We start from the raw sequence: 17,033 nt of genomic DNA on the forward strand, positions 1-17,033 counted from the left end.
GTCAAATTTATTTCTAATCTTCAAATAAGCAAAATTACGTTCCCTGTATGTTATACCTCTCACCTGGATTTTGCAACTAGGAAAAAGGAAAAGGTTCTAGCAGAAAAAAACCCAACCAACTTCTGTTAAAAAGAATGAGGTTTTTCATTGTCTAAGAGATGCAAGAACAGTCCCCAAAGAGTAATTTCTCCTTCCAGCGCAGGAGGCTGTAAATAGCTGAAAAAAAAAGAAATACTTCTTAAGGTATTTTTTCCTATCCCTGATAAAACAAACATACATTAGAGTTAAACCACTCTAGGAACTAGGTACTCCTCTGTGATGCTAACAGAGATGGATGATGCAAGGAAGAGAATTAACCTCATCTTCTCACAGGGATTACTCAGCATCTCTTACAAGTAAGTTCTTCAAGTGTCTCTTTTCTCATTTGTACCGCCACTCACACACACTGTGGAACTTTATGATCCAGTAATGTCAGCTGCTGGTAATAACCCACCATAAGAAACTAACATGGCTCCCACAAGCTGCTTATCTCCTTGACAGCTGTTACGATGCTATATTAAATACAGCTATGCATGTACTTTTCCCCTTTTCCTGTACCTTGGAACATCTCTCCATTTGCCTAGCTCAGCTGTGCTCTTCCATCACCTCTGGTTTGTACCCACGCTGTGTGGTCGCATCATTGTCTCTTTCAGATGAGTCCATGGAGAGCACGATGAGGAGGTACCCCTGTGCTGCTGCAGTAAGATGTGCCTTGTCTCAGGTGCCATTCGTAAATTCGCACTTATGTTTGCCAAGTGACATATTTTAGCACAGAATGTACTTGACTAAGGATCTGTTCTTGGGTTCTTCACTTCCTGATGGCTGTAACAAAATTCCTTCAGTCCTGTGCCTCGGTTTCTGCATCTGTAAATGGGTAGTGACACTGACCTCCTTTGAGCTCCTTTGATGAAAAGGTCCACAGAGAGAAGGTTGTTGTTATTGTTGTCTGCAGTTTAAAAACATGCTCATAAATCATCTTCTAGGGATGGTGAAGCAGGTTTCATTGGCTCTGGAACTGGGTGACTGAACAGAGAAGAATTTCCTTCTTTGGCATTTTCCCCTAGTTTTAATAACTTTGAACTTTTGTTTTAGATCTTGTTTACATTAGGCTGGTTTAGTAACTGTGTATTTCCCTCCAGCAATTGTCTCCTTCTTCCCCACCTTCCTCAGGTATTTGGTTTAGGTACCAAACATCTGACTCAGGTCTTCCTGGAGAACGGCTGAACAGGGGTGGATGTAAGAAGGAATCATTTTTCCTTGGTGAGTAGAGGGACTTAACAGGGAAAGAGATGGAGGCCATGACTGTCATGGACATGGGCCCTGGGAACATAAAAATCCAGGCTGTTACCACACCCATTTGGGCTCTCTCTCTCGATTAAACACAAACTGTACGGATGGCCTGTGCTAGAAATGTTCAGGTCAGAGAACTGTAATGGGTCCTTCCAAGCTTTACGAGGCTGCGACGCCTGCCTTTTGGGGCAGAGAGGGGACGGGAAGCTTCTTGGAAAGCAGCATATCTCTCACATTTAACACTGTGCTGACACTGAGCTATACACGGCGCACAGACCTCGATCCCCCCCCAGAACAGCTCAGCTGCTTCTTGTGCGGTTCGCTTTGAGAGGCGCTGGCAAGCGAAGGGGGCAGCCAAAGCCTGACCTGCCCTGCCAGAGGAGAGCCTCTGCTCCCGAGAGGCGCATCAAAGGCGCCGGCCTCAGCCGGGACCCCGGGCTTTCGGAGCAGGCAGGGCCCTCCCTGGGAGGGGGGCTCCCCCACCCCAGTCACGCTGCCCACCCGGCGGGCGCTGCCAGCCCCGACCCGGCCCCCCTGCAGGCGCCGAGGTTGCTCTCCCGCCGCCTCTACGGTCCAGCGGCCCGCGTCCGGCCGCGGCCCCGGGTGAGGGAACGGGCCCTGCCCTCGGAGCTATGGAGCAGGCCGCTAGAGGGCGCCGCTGATAGCTGCAGTGCTGCTGGTGGCGGGAGGGCCGCGCACGCAGCGCTGCTGAGCGGTCCGGGGAGCTCCGGTGTGCGGCGGGCGGCCGGGACGGAGAGGGACTTTTTAGATGGGCATGTAGGGTTAGGGCAAGGGAGCATGGCTTTAAACTGACAGAGGGGAGGTGGGGATTAGATATTGGGAAGAAACTCTTCCCTGTGAGGGTGGTGAGGCACTGGCACAGGTTGCCCAGAGAAGCTGTGGCTGCCCCATCCCTGGCAGTGCTCAAGGCCAGGTTGGATGGGGCTTGGAGCAACCTCGTGTAGTGGAAGGTGTCCCTGCCCATGGCAGGGGGTTAGAACTGGATGATCGTAAGGTCCCTTCAACCCAAACCAGTCTCTGATTCTATGAAAGAAAGCTTTGTAAAATTAGGCTGTTGTCTACCCTGGATGTTCGCAGAGCCCTGCATCTGTATGTGAGGCTTTCCCCCAGCCTGGTAGCTGCTGACCTCTCCAGCATTTCACTCCCTCCCTTCTTCCAGTGGGAAGTGCTCTGTGATCAGTGGGGCTGGAAGGTGCCAGGGGCCCAGGTTTGCGATTCATTTTTCAGCTGCCCTATCACCCTCAATGGGAAGCTGCAGCATGACAGCCACTCAGAGCAACAAGAAACTGGGATTAAACCAATATAGGTAATTGTCAGGCATTAATTCTAACAGTGCCTGAAGGCTGGGCCCCTACAGCACCAGTCTCCTGTTTGGCAGGGGTGTGAAAGCTGTTTGATACTCTGTTAAATCAGTAAAGGGAGCATTTGCTAAATTTGGTGTCTGTGAGCTTAGTGGGCTGTTTCTCAGTTTGTATGGTGGTGGCTTGCTGGGTTTAAATTGAGAAGGACACTATATGAAGGAAAAACTGGGTGCCAGGCTCGAGGGGAAGACCATGGGCAGGAAGGTGAAAGGCTTCTGCCATTCACTGGGTCCCACAGCAGAGCCGGCGTAGCCCTTCAGCTCAGCAAGGCTGCACCCAGGCACGACTGTGAGGAATGGGTATACATTAGCAGTAGCTGTAGGAAGGATAACAACATGCTTTTCCTTTTCACAGAAGGGAATTTTTAAAAAGCCATTGACCTTGTCTGCAAGACATTTTCACCTACTGTGTTCATTGCTGCTGGATGAGATTTTCAAAGCCATGCCAAGGGTGTATGTAGCTACATATCTTCTGTGAAAATGAATGGAATACATCCATCTGGCGCTTCTTTCCAAGTTTCAGCCACGGATCCTCTCCTCCCTTCTTCATCAGGGAAAAAGGCTTGTCGCCCACTTTGCCACCGCGTGGGGGACTTTAGCAGTACAAATCAAGGGAAGGATGGCCTGGAGCAGCCTGAAACACAGCATTGCAAGGAGAAGGGTCAGTGAAATCTGAGGAGGAAAAGGCTCAAGCATACAGCTAAGATGAGGTAGATTTTTCTAAAGCTTCTGACAATTGCAGATCTCTTAAGAGAAAAAAAAACAACAAACCAAACAAAACAAAACATCTGTTTTCCTGTAAGAGGCTTTTCTAATTAACTGAATGCAAACCTGGAAGGAAGGTAAACAGTACAGTATCTCTAGGGTTGGGCCTTGTATTTCTGGCCCATTCAGGGAGAAATCCTGACCTTTCCAGACAGATGGGCTAGCTGTGAATGGGCTGATCAGACAACCAGGCAGATCCATAAATGCTAATGTGGAATAAATTTCAAGAAGTCTTGATCAAAACTGTCAGGAGCCATAAACATATCCAGCTGGGAAGTAGCTCAGAAGAACTTCCCATTGCCACATCAGAGACCTGGAAGCATGGAAAATGTTGAAAGCTGTCTGTAATACAAGGTTCAAAGCTAATAGGCTGGGTTGTTTGCAGTATTGTGTTATGGCTGTAATCTCAGCAATGTATCAGGCACCTTGGCTGACTGATAGGGAGACTTTGACTCCCGAGCCAGGCCAATTCCTACTGCTTTAACAATATGCAGAATATTAGTACTCATTGCTTGCCTTCCGTTCTTTCACATCCAGACTTTCGGAGTGCCAAACACTTTGTTGTCCTGGAACTGTGAGACGGCTTGAGCCCTGTGACAGCATATTTCCAGTCAGATATGATGAGCTGACCCTGAGATTTTTGGCTTTTTTCAGTAGAGTCCAGACTGATCCAAAAATCATGAGAAAGTACCAGATAACAAACCAGATTATTCAGATGTATTTCTTTGCTTTATTGATACTGTATCGTCTGCATGTTTAATTTAATTTCAAAAATAAATTATTAGGTAGATTGAGATTAGATGTTAGGAAGAAATTCTGTACTATGAGGGTGGTGAGACACTGGAACCGATTGCCCAGCGAAGCTGTGGATGCGCCATCTCTCGCAGTGTTCAGTGCCAGGCTGGATGGGGCTTTGCACAGCCTGACATAGTGGAGGGTGTCTGCCCATGGCAGGTGGGTTGGAACTAGATATCTTTAAGGTCCCCTCAAACCCAAACCAGTCATGATTCTATGATAATTCTATGAAATCCTGAAGAATTTAATAGAGCTACATAGTGGTAATAGTAACATTCTAACAAAAGAAAGTTGTGATCTCAGTACAACATGGTTTGTCAGGTTGAAGTGGGAAATGGAAGTAATACCCACGCATCCCAAATTATATGTCAGTGTTTTTGTAGTGCAGCAGAAAGACCCATGAGGTTAGCCTGTAATACTCAGCGGAACCTATGTAAAACAAGCACTGAGATCTTGTCATCCTGTTTCCCAAGAGCCTTGCTTTGCCATTTAATTTGAGGGAGTATGCCTAGAGGTAGCCGTCAATGTTGTTTCTGTTAAACTTGCACTAAAAAGAGGCAGGATCAACTACTTCTGTCCTTGGGTGAGCTGGCAGGGTGCCTACAGAAATTAATAAGAAAACCCTATGGGGGTTCTTACTGAACCCCTTATGTCTCATGTCTGAATCCTTGGTACAGACCTAATCCTCCAAAGCAACATGCCAACATCCTGCCAGTCAGTACATCCCAGTACACTGCTGGGATACTGTGTTTCATTGCCATGCTTAACTTTTAGCACCAAACTGTTCCAAACATAGGCATAGTCTGACTAATAGTGGGTGCATGAAAGTATGTGTGTGTTCTTTGGCTTGGTGCACACCTTGAAAAAGAAGCTCTACAGTAAAGTATAACTGCATTTTCACAAGTGCACGTTTTCACAGGAATTTTTTTTTATGGTAGAAAAAAGAAAAAAAACAGGCAAAGATTTAGATACTCACTGCAAACTGAAATTCCTTCTCTTTCACTTAGGTATGTCTGCCTTCAACATATGGTAAATTAGGTATCTTGGAACCATTAATGCATTTCTTTTCATTACTGTCCTGGGAGTTAAATATGCATGAACCATAATCTTAAGCATTGTGAGTTCAGGCTGCGGCATAGTACCTGAGACCAACTCTTACTACTGGTCAGTCATACAAGATACAGGCTTGGGCAGCTTCTTCTTCAGGAGGTTCCAGAAGCGCTGAGGTTTCTACCTGGAAATGCTGCTGACCTGAGCTATCTTCTCAGGAGTGAAAATGGCTCTTGGTGGTGCAGTCCTGTTTGCAAATGTGTTGTTAGGAGGTTTTGTTTTCCCCCTTTTGACAATTATCAGCCTTTCTTTAGCAAGCAGCCTAAAAGAGAGAGCAGTGGCCTCACCACCCCAAGGAAATGCAAAAGAAATAGAGTACTCTGTTGACTTCTGGTAGAGAAGAGGGGAGATAAATGAAAGGAACCGATGGGCAGGCCTCAGACATGTTTACTTTGTGCGTATCATTTTATTATGTTTGGGAGGCATTTCTGGTAAAAAGAGGAGCATAATTAAATGAAGGAATGTTTGTAATTGTAACTAGGGATAGAAATCTGGGCCAAGGAGCTACACTTCAGTGTCCCTGGGGTAAGTTGGTCACCCTTACCAGGCCAATAGCTTCCAGAACTGGAATGCAAAAGTTATAGCTTCAAAAAAATAAAACAACAAACCAAAACCAAAATGGCAGAGGCGAAAGAAAAAGGCTTTGACTAAAACTCTTCTTTAAAGAGTAACCCAGAGTAGAATCCATTCAGAAGCATTCTCCAAAGTGTGAGACAAAAATGGGATAAAAGGTTTCCTGAACGCACAGGGAGAGGGGTAACCTGAAGTGGTTCATGCAGTCTTGCTGAAGAGACTGAAAACCAGAAATTGACTCCAGCACTAGCTTGGAGAGTGAGGACTGGCGAGAGAGGATGGAAAGGAGGCCCACATCCTGAATCGGACCATGCTGATCAACAAGATTTGACCAACCCATGCTGGAAGTGGGATGTTACAGGAGGTAGGGAAGCAACTAAAAGCTGAGCTAACCAACTTCTCCCCCCCAAAAAAATGACTGTCGAATAGGAATACACTAGGAGTTAAATATTGTCTGCTGTGCTGTTCATCTACCTTTGTTTTTCTTCCATAAATAAAATTCTGTTTATTAAGTCAACTGAGTCATGTTTGCAAATGAAGAAAATTAGCTTGCTGAGCACCAGAAAGTTTAGTTTTAATTTTCCCAAGCCTCTGGATGGGCATCTGGGTTTAGAAGTGACCTGTAGGATTTGAACTCAGCCCTTGTTTCCAGTCAAGTCCCGACAGAAGAGTTATACAAGTAAATGAAGTTTATCCAGCCTTTCCCTGCCCAAGGCTTCAAACAGCAGCTTCAGTTCTTTTTTTATATCCAAGCTATGTGTGATTCTGTCAAAACAATTCACTAGTCTTTTGCTTGTGGTTTCCTTAGCCAAAAGCATGGCAAAAGTCTGTCCATACTCAGCTCAGACCACAAACAGGAGGCAGTGTCACGCTGAAATCTCAGATCACCTAAGACCAGCTACAAGGGACTGACAAAAGGCTAACAAAATAGCTGCAGGAACTATTTGGAACAGAGTACTGTTTACTCAGTATGAATGAACTTTGAGTGAAGAGGTGTTGGGCTGGAGGAATTCTTCAGAATGAAGCTACCACGTGTCCTTTTTAGGGAGAACTGGTCAAGTGTAACCTTTCAGGATGGCTGAGTGTTTTCTCTTTCAGTAAGAAAACCAATCCTTCCCATCAGCAACCCCTCTTGCAACACATTTTACATGTGCTGGAAGAAAAAGAACAATTTTGTAATGAAGGTACAGAAGAGAGCTGCTCTTTGTTCCCAAAATTGCTCTCAGCCATCTTGCTGTGCTTGGGGAATGTCACTTGGATCCCAGGCTTCTTTCCCTGAGGCTCAACAATGCTTTCCTTGCAGGAAAGCTGTGGTTTATGAAGCAGAGAAGTACCATTAGTCAGTGGGAGAGCCCAGTAAGTGGGCATATGAAGTTAGCTACACAAACCACATTGCAGTGTGTGGTGTGGCCCTGTGCCAGGACCAAAAGGCAGTCTTCTGCCCAGTCAAATGGCGGTGCACACTCCACGCTGCCTCTCTCTGCCCAGTGTGGTTCTGGTACTCCTTTTTTACCCCTTGTTACACTGCCTGGATGTTGGGGAAAGTAGAGCCCAGGACACTGTGGAGTTCAACCATCATTCTGCTACTGAGAATATCCCTTGTAGCCCTTCCTCCGGCACCAAATGCCTCTGACACACTTGAGGAAAGCTCTTGGCTATCATTTCCTGCAAGCTAAGGCAAGCTTTTGAACCAGTGATGTATCATTCCCACTCCACCTTTGGCTGCCAGCAGTCGAGTGATTTAGCCCTGCATCTGACAGATTCATCCAGGCTGGTTTCACCCCTATGTCACACTTTGATTTAGTCCCTAGGAGCACATGACAGAGGCTAGAAGCTTTGCTGCTATTTCGTCAGTTCCTCACTGCTGTGCTGACAGCTAGCGTCACTGCTGTGTTTGAAATCTTGGCTCCTGAAGTAGTAGCCCCATTTCTCTTCTGTGCTTTGATGATGTACATCCAGGTGATCATCCCTGTGCTGTTGTTAGCAGTGCTGTGCTCAATCCCAAAGTTTGCACACCTGTTTGAGATTCTCCTGTTCAAGCAGGGATAGCACTCAGCTGATGTGTTTGTTCAAGGCAGAGAAAAGGCTTCTGACACTGGTGACTCTGTTATTAGTGGCACAAAGCAAACCACAGAAAACAGAAAAAAAGGCACATCTCCAATTGTCAAGATGCAGATTGCTAAAGTGAAATTGGATGTTGATTTTGTTCTGTGGGTAATGAAGAAAGGCCAAGGATTTATAAGGCAGGGTAGGGGATGGGATGGTTTGTTCAATCAGAGAGAAGTTGCACATGAAGGAGTTTTGACAAGCTTTGTAGACAGAGGCTTCAGTACCCAGAAGATCCTGTTTGATCACAATAGCAACCAACATGTTGACTAATATTCTAATCAGTGCAGTTATTTCAAATGGCTTTCTAGCAGCTGCTTCTTCAGTTGTGCCTGCAAACCCACAGCACCCAACAGGTAGGATCTGCTTTAGTGCAGGATCCCAGTGCTGTTCTGTGGTATGTCTCAGTAGGACATTAGTCTCCTATCATGGGTATAGTTAAGTGTGCTGGTTGGAAGGATGAGTTGACAGATGTAAGTGAAAAGAATGAAGAGAAGATTTTGGTATTATGGTAGGGATTATTAAGACAGAAAGCAAGATATTCTCAGGTGGAGTAACACTCAGCCCCAGTGAAGAAACTGGCCCAACAAAGATGTCGCATTCCTTTTGATAAATCCTTATTATTTAGTATTTTTTCTTTGAAATTAAATAATGTATTTTTATTGTACTTTAATTATATAATTGCACAGTTATATTTATTTGAAAATATTATTTAATAATTCATTCTTTTTTTTGTGTATTGAAGCTGTGTATTGTGTATTGAAGTTTACAGCAAACCTTACCATTGAGCTGAACTGTACTAGAGATCTGCATTTTCAGTAAGTGCAAGTCTGCCTTTTTGAGGTCAACAAAACCAAGAAGAAAAATTAGGTGTGAAACCATCCAAACTGTAGATACAGTTTTGTACATGACATTGAAGAAGATCGTAACACTTCTTTTTTTATTTCTAACCAAGCTCAGAGGCAGATATCATTAGAGATCCCTGTAGCAGATCAAGAAGAAAGGATCCTGAAATTTCTGTCATTGTTTGATGAAGCACAGAAATGTGCCACTCCCACAGCAGACCATGACATCAGTGGAATCAAAGGTAACTCCCAGCAAGTAATTGGTCTGGAAATTCATAAATCCTTTACTGGTTTTACATAGCCAAGGCACTGTATATCTTGATTCTGTGTGTGCCTTTTTCTATAATGCATGTAAGATCCCAGTACCAAAAAGTGCCAGGTACCTTTTTGAATGGGGTAAGAGGTCCTTATATCCTTGACTGTTGTTTTTAATGTGTTTTTCTAAGGAAGGGGTACGTGTGTGTTTGTCTGTGTGTTACGGAAAGATTTTTTGGGAAGGAGGGATGAAATGAGCAAATTTTCCTCAGTAAGAGTTCCTATAGGCATGCAAGTTTCCAGAGTGTTGGAGATAGATACTTCTTTGTGACGAAATCCAAGAATGGAGAGGAGAGCAAGGTGTGAAAAAACTTACTACAAGCAATATGCCGTTGCAGGTGTTTTTTTAGTATTCTAAGGGCACCTCATTTATCAATGTTGGTTCTGGATGTTTTACTTGTAGTACAAGTTGCCGTGTCATTCAGCACTAATGACACAGCATGAGTCAAACACTGAAGAGATAATGATCATATCTGCAGGGCAGAGGTCATGATTCAGTGTAACTGGAAGCAAAAACACACTCAGGGAGGTGGATGCGTTTAAACAAGAAACAAACCCACAAGCCACAGAATTTCCATTGACTTCTATTTGGACCAGTGATCGCTTGCTTTTAAATCTTAGAAGAGGATAAATAATTTCTTTTACTAACACTTGTAAGTCGTGTTCCAGCTTCAGAAGATGAAAGCTGTATAGCCCAATTCATGTACACCGGTTTCACAGCTATAAATAAGAGTTTCCTCACTATATTCTAGTGTGTCAGATCTACCATCTGCCTGGTTAAACAAGGATCTCACTTCAGTCATAAACTTAGTGTAGGTTCAATATTTGTCAATACTCCTCTCATAAAACTTTTCCACAATATAACACAGAATCCATTGTAACTTAATGAGAGCAGATGGAAACAAGGATTTATGTGTGCAGTTGACATTACACTCTTTATTAACTGGACATGGTTAAATGAAGAATGCAAGTCCATGAGCATTTAACACTGCTCCAAACCACAGCATGAACATCCTGCTATGAGAATGAGCGTTAAATTTTAGTCCTTCATAAGCAACACAAATTCTGTGCAACAAAACCACACAGATAACCCCAAACCAACAAGAGTGAGTTTTGCAACTTTCTCAGGTCAAATTTGGTAGATGTTTCAGCATAAGAGAATTTTGTCTGAATTTTATGCCTTCTCTGTAGGCATCTAAAAAGCCTGTCTGCTCTGTAGTCAGCTAAATTTGACCATGCTGATACTTATCAGTGCCAGAGTTGCCAAAGTGCCCAGAAGGATTTTCCAACAGACATACTTATTGTGCTTGAGCAGCTTTGTCTGAACGGCTCTGGGTTTAGTCTTGTGTAATCCATGTAGTCTAACCTAGGTATTTCTGTAACAGGACGATTTCAAAGCTTCCATTAGAGCATGGGACTGCTTTCCTGGAGATTCAAGACATCATGTGTACCTTGATAGGCAGCTTTTGCATAAGTGTAAAAAACAGGTGAGGTTTTTCAATAGAAAAGCAACTGATTCAGCACAGAACAATAGAGCTAACCCCCTACCAGGGTTTACTTTCAGTTAATTTCCCTCCACTTTAGTGTTTGCGTTGGAGATCTCTGTCAGTCTTAACTGCCGTGCCAGTAGTAACTGTTCATTGTACTGTCAAGAAATCAAAGCAGCTTCCTACCCACTTTAGAGAGTCACAGCAACTCGGTTTTTCAACCCTAATAAGGGACAGAAGCAACGCTGGAGATGAAGCTGACCTTTGAGGGACACATGGTAATGCTGCATTTATGAAAGCTGAGCTGCGGGAGCAGCCAGCTCTGTTAACTTTCCTCATGGACTAATCTTGTTAAATGGCGGGACATGCTGAAGTGCCCAGAAAGCAGAATCATTGTCTTCCAGAACAGTTTATAGCTGTGTTCTCTTTTTATATTTCAGCTTATGCCAAGACTTATGAAAAGAAGGTTGGAATGGTGAGAATAGGCAACTCTGTGTTTTCTCTTGTTACTCTAGCTGTTGTCTAATACTCACATAAATCTCATCATTATTCAGCAATGTTAGCAATGCTGTGGTTTTTGTTTCCTGGATTGTCAGTGTTCTCAGTTTCTAGAGGCTGCTTCACTGCATTTGCTGACAAGTCCTTAATTTGTTCTGTCTTGGGCAGGAAGGTGTAAATGAAAGTCCATCGGATCTTCCATCTGAACTGAGCAAGAACCTGGAAATAAATCCTTTACATGGAGGGAACTTCTGGAAGCATTCACTGGCAACCTCCTGGAAAATTAGGAAAGGTGGGACTTAAATATTGATTCTGTACCTTGTCTAGCTACTTACTAGGTCACTTTGGTATCATAGCTAGTACTGTAGAAGATGGTAGAAGTGCCAAACTAAAAAATGTCTATGTAAATGTAAATGTAAGCCATAGCTTTCTCACTGAAACTCTTTCACCTGACATCTATCCATAGGTGAGGCAGCAGTGTGCTTTCCAGGGCCATCCAGACTCTGGGTTCATGCTAATCATGCCAAGTGTCGATGAGGCCCAAAACAAAGAGGAATCCATCTGGGTTGTGAAAACCATTGAACAGAAATTAGAGTACGCATTTTAACCATTATCAAATTGCATCAGATTTTACCTTAGGTTGCCAAAGAGAACAGATGCACAGCTCCCCATGTACTTATAACAAAGTCTTTCTCAGGAAAGTGCCTTAGTGATTGAAGAGTGAGAGACCTCACTTCACTACAGTTTGCCTTACGGCTTCAAACTACAACATTTTCTTTGTGCGTCCTTCAGTTTTGTGAGTGTGAGATGCGAATAACAGCTTTCCTTTTGTGACAAGTGTGTTGCGGATGTGAGTATACATCTGAGGCATTCAAACACTACTGCAGTAGGGGTGAGATGGGAAGCTGGCTGAAATGAAATGTGTCAATGTTTTTTGGTATTAAATCCTCTGGTATTATTTTTAAAAAGACATCTATTTTTTAACTGGCTTTCAAACCTTTTAAAATGTCAGCTTTACAAATTAGATGTTTTTAATCCAGATGAATGGTTTTGACTGATCACCCATTTTATAACATAATCTAAAGTTCTTAAATTTGGGGGACAAGAAGAGTGTTTGCATTCTGACTGATAGAAGAAGAATGAAATCTGAAAGGAACTGTGTGTGTGTGTGTATAAAACATTGTTTCTATCAGATGCATGCAGTACAAATACCACTTGTTGCTCCCTTACCTTGTCTCAGCTTACCTCTTAATTTTTTATTTCTTTCATGTCCATTTCTTCTATCTTCTTGTCCCTTCTGATTCCTGCACTTTGGATTTGTATTCCTGGTAGATACATAAATTTAGTACCAAATAGCAGTACAAAATACAAATAGCGTGGCAGTGAGAATCCCAGGTCACAATTTTCTTTTTTATAGTTTGTGACTGATCACTCTAGCTTTCTGCTAGTGCAGTAAAGCAGGCAAAACAGAAGAAACACCTCTTTAGTCTGACACACTTTTTAAGCTGGTTCATTCTTCCAAAGGTCTAATTCATGATTGTTGCAGTTGCAAAGATTGATAGTGGTAGATGTACTTCAATAGCACTTCAACACTGCACAACACACATTTGATGTACTGGAGGATTTAAAAAGCCAAGCAACAAGCAAAGAAAACAATTGTTTAAGTTGAAGTGGTCAGAGTAATGTTTTGAAGTTTATTACATTTTGGTCACTCTTTTTGCACACTGTGTACTCTTCAGTCCTGCCTGAAGCTGCCCTTGGTACTATCTCCTGATTCTGCTTTTCTTACACTGTGTTCCAAGCACAGCATGAGCCCTTCACCTCATGCGCTTATCACTCTGTAGGTCCAACTCAATTTGTGATCCCTCTGGTCTATATTTCTGTGGGGCCTGGGAGAGCTTCTAGCTCAAGGTGTGCACTCAGACCCAGCTGGCATGAGATGGAAGTAAACAGCTCCACTGCATGCCTTAGGTAGAGAGACTATGCTGCTTATGCCAGAAGCAAAAAAAAACCCCAGTCTTTGAACAAGGAAAATGAGGACAGATACTAAAGCATTCCAGTGCCTTCCCACATTTGCCTAGAAACAACTTGTAACTCAGTGAGAACAACCTTGCTGTGGTGTTAGGGATGTGTCTACATGACGCAAGCAGCCTAGTGTGGATACCCCCCACTCCACTGTGAAGCAGGTACTCTAACCTGGACAGAGAACCATGCTGGTGAAGAAAATTAGGGCAACTTAGGCACTTTGGACAGCTGAACTGGTTAGAGGTTCTGTTGCACAAGCCCGCAGAGGCAGGGTGACTAGCTGTCTTCACAAGGATGCAAGGAACCTGGTTAGCTGTTACAGCCACTCTCACCTCTGCAGTAGCTGTGGTTCAGCAGGCTGCTTGTCTTATCAATTCATTGATGTGGTTATCTGGGCGTGCCTTTGCTACCACATTTTCCAAGGCACAAGCTTTATCTAGAATGAGATGAGAGAGGGAGGGAGAAGGTGGGGAGAGGCCTTCACTTTAGTTCAAATTACACCCACAGTGATGTGAGCTCTTTCAGAGGAGATTTTGCTGATACCAGCAGAGGAGCAACCTTCAGGAGGACTCATACAGATGCAGTGGCAGGACTTGCCATCCGTATCACAAGGTATTATAACTAATACCCTTACAGCCCGTTGGCTCAGGCATCTCTAGGCACAGATAGGCTTCTAATGCTCTGCTTGCTACAGCGCAGCTATGTGTAAGGCACACAGAGCCTTAGAGGGGATGTCACGTATATTAGAGGGATTTGACATGCAGCATCTTCCTTGAAGCCTGTGTAAGGTCCAACTCCTTGTAGCCTCTCACAGGACTATGGCTTCATTACCTGGAGCTATTTATGACTATTTCAGTGTCCTGCAGTGGAGTGAGCTGGAAGAGCTGTCCTGTGATTACTCCTACAAGCAAAGGAACATCAGTTTTCACCTCTAGAGACACCTTGTCTTCATTGCAGATCACCTGAGAGGAATTAAACTTTTAGGAGCTCGGTGATGATGATAATGTTTTCAAAATTAAAAAGGAGAAGTTGGATGAAAGCAACATTTCAAATGTTTTTCAACAAAAGAAGATACAGGTTTACTTTAGGTTTTGTTTTACTTTTTAATCTTGAGTTTGGTATTCTGTGGTCTTTTCTTCAGCATTTCTGCCTCTCATTTTTCCCCTTTCATCACTGGAAAAAGCAGAAGGAAGAAAACCAAGAAAAATAAATGGCCTTAGCATTTGAAAAGGAACATTTATTTTTTATTTCAGTTCATTGCTTTGATTTAATCAAAAAGTTGAACAATGTTCAAATTTTGAAATAAGATTCTTGCTTCCTTTAGTACATTTCCAGAAGAGATTTTTCTGTTTGTATGCTGCTCATCACTAAAAACATCTTAATCTGCAGGAGTCCAATTTAGACCAGGACCTGGAAAAACCTTGCTCCTTTTCTTTGAGTTTGCTGGTGAAACAAAACTGAATGCTGGTCTGAGCTATGCATTAGCAACCAAGTTGCTTTTCCCCTTGTCTCGTTAGTAGGGTCTACATTTGGGTCTTTGTGATATGAGACACCTAAGAGTAGTCGAGAGATAAGGCTGCTGATGGGAGAACATAGCATGGTCCGTGTGACAAACCTCTGCTCTGCCAGCCCTGTCAGGTTCTCAGGATCTACAACCATGAAATTCAATCTGTAGGGCAGCAGTTCCCATGCGTGGTCACTAAAGTCACAGTGAGGGTCCACAGAACCACTATGAACCTTTAAGTAGTTTTTCAGGATCCATGGGGTGCATCTCTGTGGCTGGCAGTGACTGAGTGGTATCAGCACTTGGAATGGTTTAGAGGGGTGTCTGCTGACCTAGCCAAGGCTCTGCCATGCTGTGGATAGTTTCTGTTGGCTTGAACTTTCAGGGTCATGGCCAATCTTAGCAGCTGAATACTGGTTCTTGACAGCTTAGAAATAACCTTCCTAATAACCTAAGGAAAAAAAAAGGCTTTTAAACTGAACCTCAACCAATTTTGAGGTGCTTGTGAAGTTTAGATATTTGCGTATACTCAAAAAAAACATGTTGATGTGGGTAGGGAATGCTAACTTGCTTTCATGAGGTTTATTTTTTTCATTGCTTTGAAGCTATTTAAAAAATAAAGAATATGCATTGGGAAAAATATGTTACAGTTTGTTACCCTGTATTTGATTTTATCTCAGCTTTCTTTTGGAAATACTGCACTGAGCTCAAATAGTGTTTAAACTTCAAGCTGATGGGTCATGCTGAAGGCTAAGTGCTGAAGCTGACAAAGAAACCTTACAACATTGAAGAGTTTTCTACACAAGTGGTTGAAGAGCGATTAATAAAGTAACTGTCTGACCATATTTGTCTTGTGGATAACAGATGCTGAAAAAGGATACGCAAAAAATGATGTTTAAAATTGCAATAACAATTTTTTGTACAAGCAACACCACACAGAAGGCTACTTGTGCTAATAAGCGTTTGGAAATCAGTAGCTCTTTCTCCACAAACATGACTTTAAATAATAGAACATGATCTCTGCCCTGGCATGGGATCAAACACTACAAATCTGTGTCTAGATATTACATCTTGCTGCGTGTCAAGGCCACCTAGACAGCTGGTGATTCTGTTAACACCATAACTCGCTTTCTCTTTCATCTCATCTAATTTGTTCTCCAGTAAATTGTTTAAAAAAATAATCTTGTGATAGGCTTTTAAAAATAAAATAACTCAAATGTGGGCAAAGCTATTTTCTTAAAATAATGTATTTTAAGAAGGGCCATACTCTTTTAAAATGTGTAGAAGTTGTGGACTCATTTACTGTGGGATCATGCAGATGTTTTAGCTCACCCCATCCCAGGACACATGAACTGTTTTTACTCCTGCAGACTCTCCCCAGGGGGCTCAGATTCCTATAGCCCCAAAAGGAGTCAGGACAAAGGAGGAGTTTGCTTTGGTAGATGAGGATTGGATTAGGGATCAGCTATGCAATCTGGACATCCATAAATCGATGGGTCCGGATGGAATGCACCCATGGGTGCTGAGGGAGCTGGTGGAGGTCATTGCTAGGCCACTCTCCATAATCTTTGGTAAGTCATGGGAAACGGGAGAGGTGCCTGAGGATTGGAGGAAGGCAAATGTCACACCAGTCTATAAGAAGGGCAAGAAGGAGGACCCAGGTAATTATAGACCGGTCAGCCTTACCTCCGTCCCTGGAAAGGTGATGGAACAACTTATTCTTTATGCCATCTCTAGGCATATCAAGGATGAGGGGTCATTAAGAACAGCCAACATGATTTTACCAGGGGGAGGTCATGTTTGACCAACCTTATAGCCTTCTATGAGGAAGTAACTAGGTGGAGGGATGATGGTAGAGCAGTAGATGTGGTTTTTCTTGATTTCAGTAAGGCATTTGATACTGTCTCCCACAGCATTCTCATAGATAAACTAAGGAAGTGTGGGCTTGATGATCAGGTAGTGAGGTGGATCAAGAACTGATTGAAAGAAAGAAGGCAGAGAGTTGTGGTCAATGGGGCAGAATCTAGCTGGAGGTCTGTGACTAGTGGAGTCCCTCAGGGGTCGGTGCTGGGACCAGTGCTCTTTAATATTTTCATCAACGACCTGGATGAGGGAACCAAGTGTACCCTCAGCAAGTTCACTGATGACACTAAACTGGGAGGAGTGGCTGACACACCAGAAGGCTGTGTTGCCATTCAGCGAGACCTGGACAGGCTGGAGAGTTGGGAGGGGAGAAACTTGATGAAATTCAACAAGGGCAAGTGTAGAGTCTTGCATCTGAGGAAGAACAACCCCATGTA

General features: G+C 43.3%; 2 long non-coding RNA genes across 3 annotated transcripts; one reads left to right on the forward strand and one right to left on the reverse strand.

Moving 5' to 3' along the window:
- Nucleotides 1–125: 125 nt before the first annotated feature.
- On the reverse strand, nucleotides 126–959 carry LOC115946932 (uncharacterized). Its single transcript, XR_004080934.2, has 2 exons — nucleotides 598–959; nucleotides 126–216 (listed from the first exon to the last, which is right to left on the reverse strand). It is a non-coding gene; the product is annotated as an uncharacterized lncRNA (long non-coding RNA).
- A 205-nt stretch (nucleotides 960–1,164) lies between these two features.
- On the forward strand, nucleotides 1,165–15,888 carry LOC115946936 (uncharacterized). Of its 2 annotated transcripts, XR_004080944.2 has the most exons (5): nucleotides 1,165–1,299; nucleotides 3,066–3,420; nucleotides 9,015–9,146; nucleotides 11,373–11,496; nucleotides 15,414–15,888. It is a non-coding gene; the product is annotated as an uncharacterized lncRNA (long non-coding RNA). The 2 variants fall into 2 exon arrangements; XR_004080945.2 differs by lacking the exon at nucleotides 3,066–3,420 and having other exon boundaries at nucleotides 1,222–1,299.
- The last annotated feature ends 1,145 nt before the right edge of the window (nucleotides 15,889–17,033 follow it).

Source organism: Melopsittacus undulatus, chromosome 2 (genome assembly GCF_012275295.1).
Source record: "Melopsittacus undulatus isolate bMelUnd1 chromosome 2, bMelUnd1.mat.Z, whole genome shotgun sequence".
Taxonomy (NCBI): domain Eukaryota; kingdom Metazoa; phylum Chordata; class Aves; order Psittaciformes; family Psittaculidae; genus Melopsittacus; species Melopsittacus undulatus.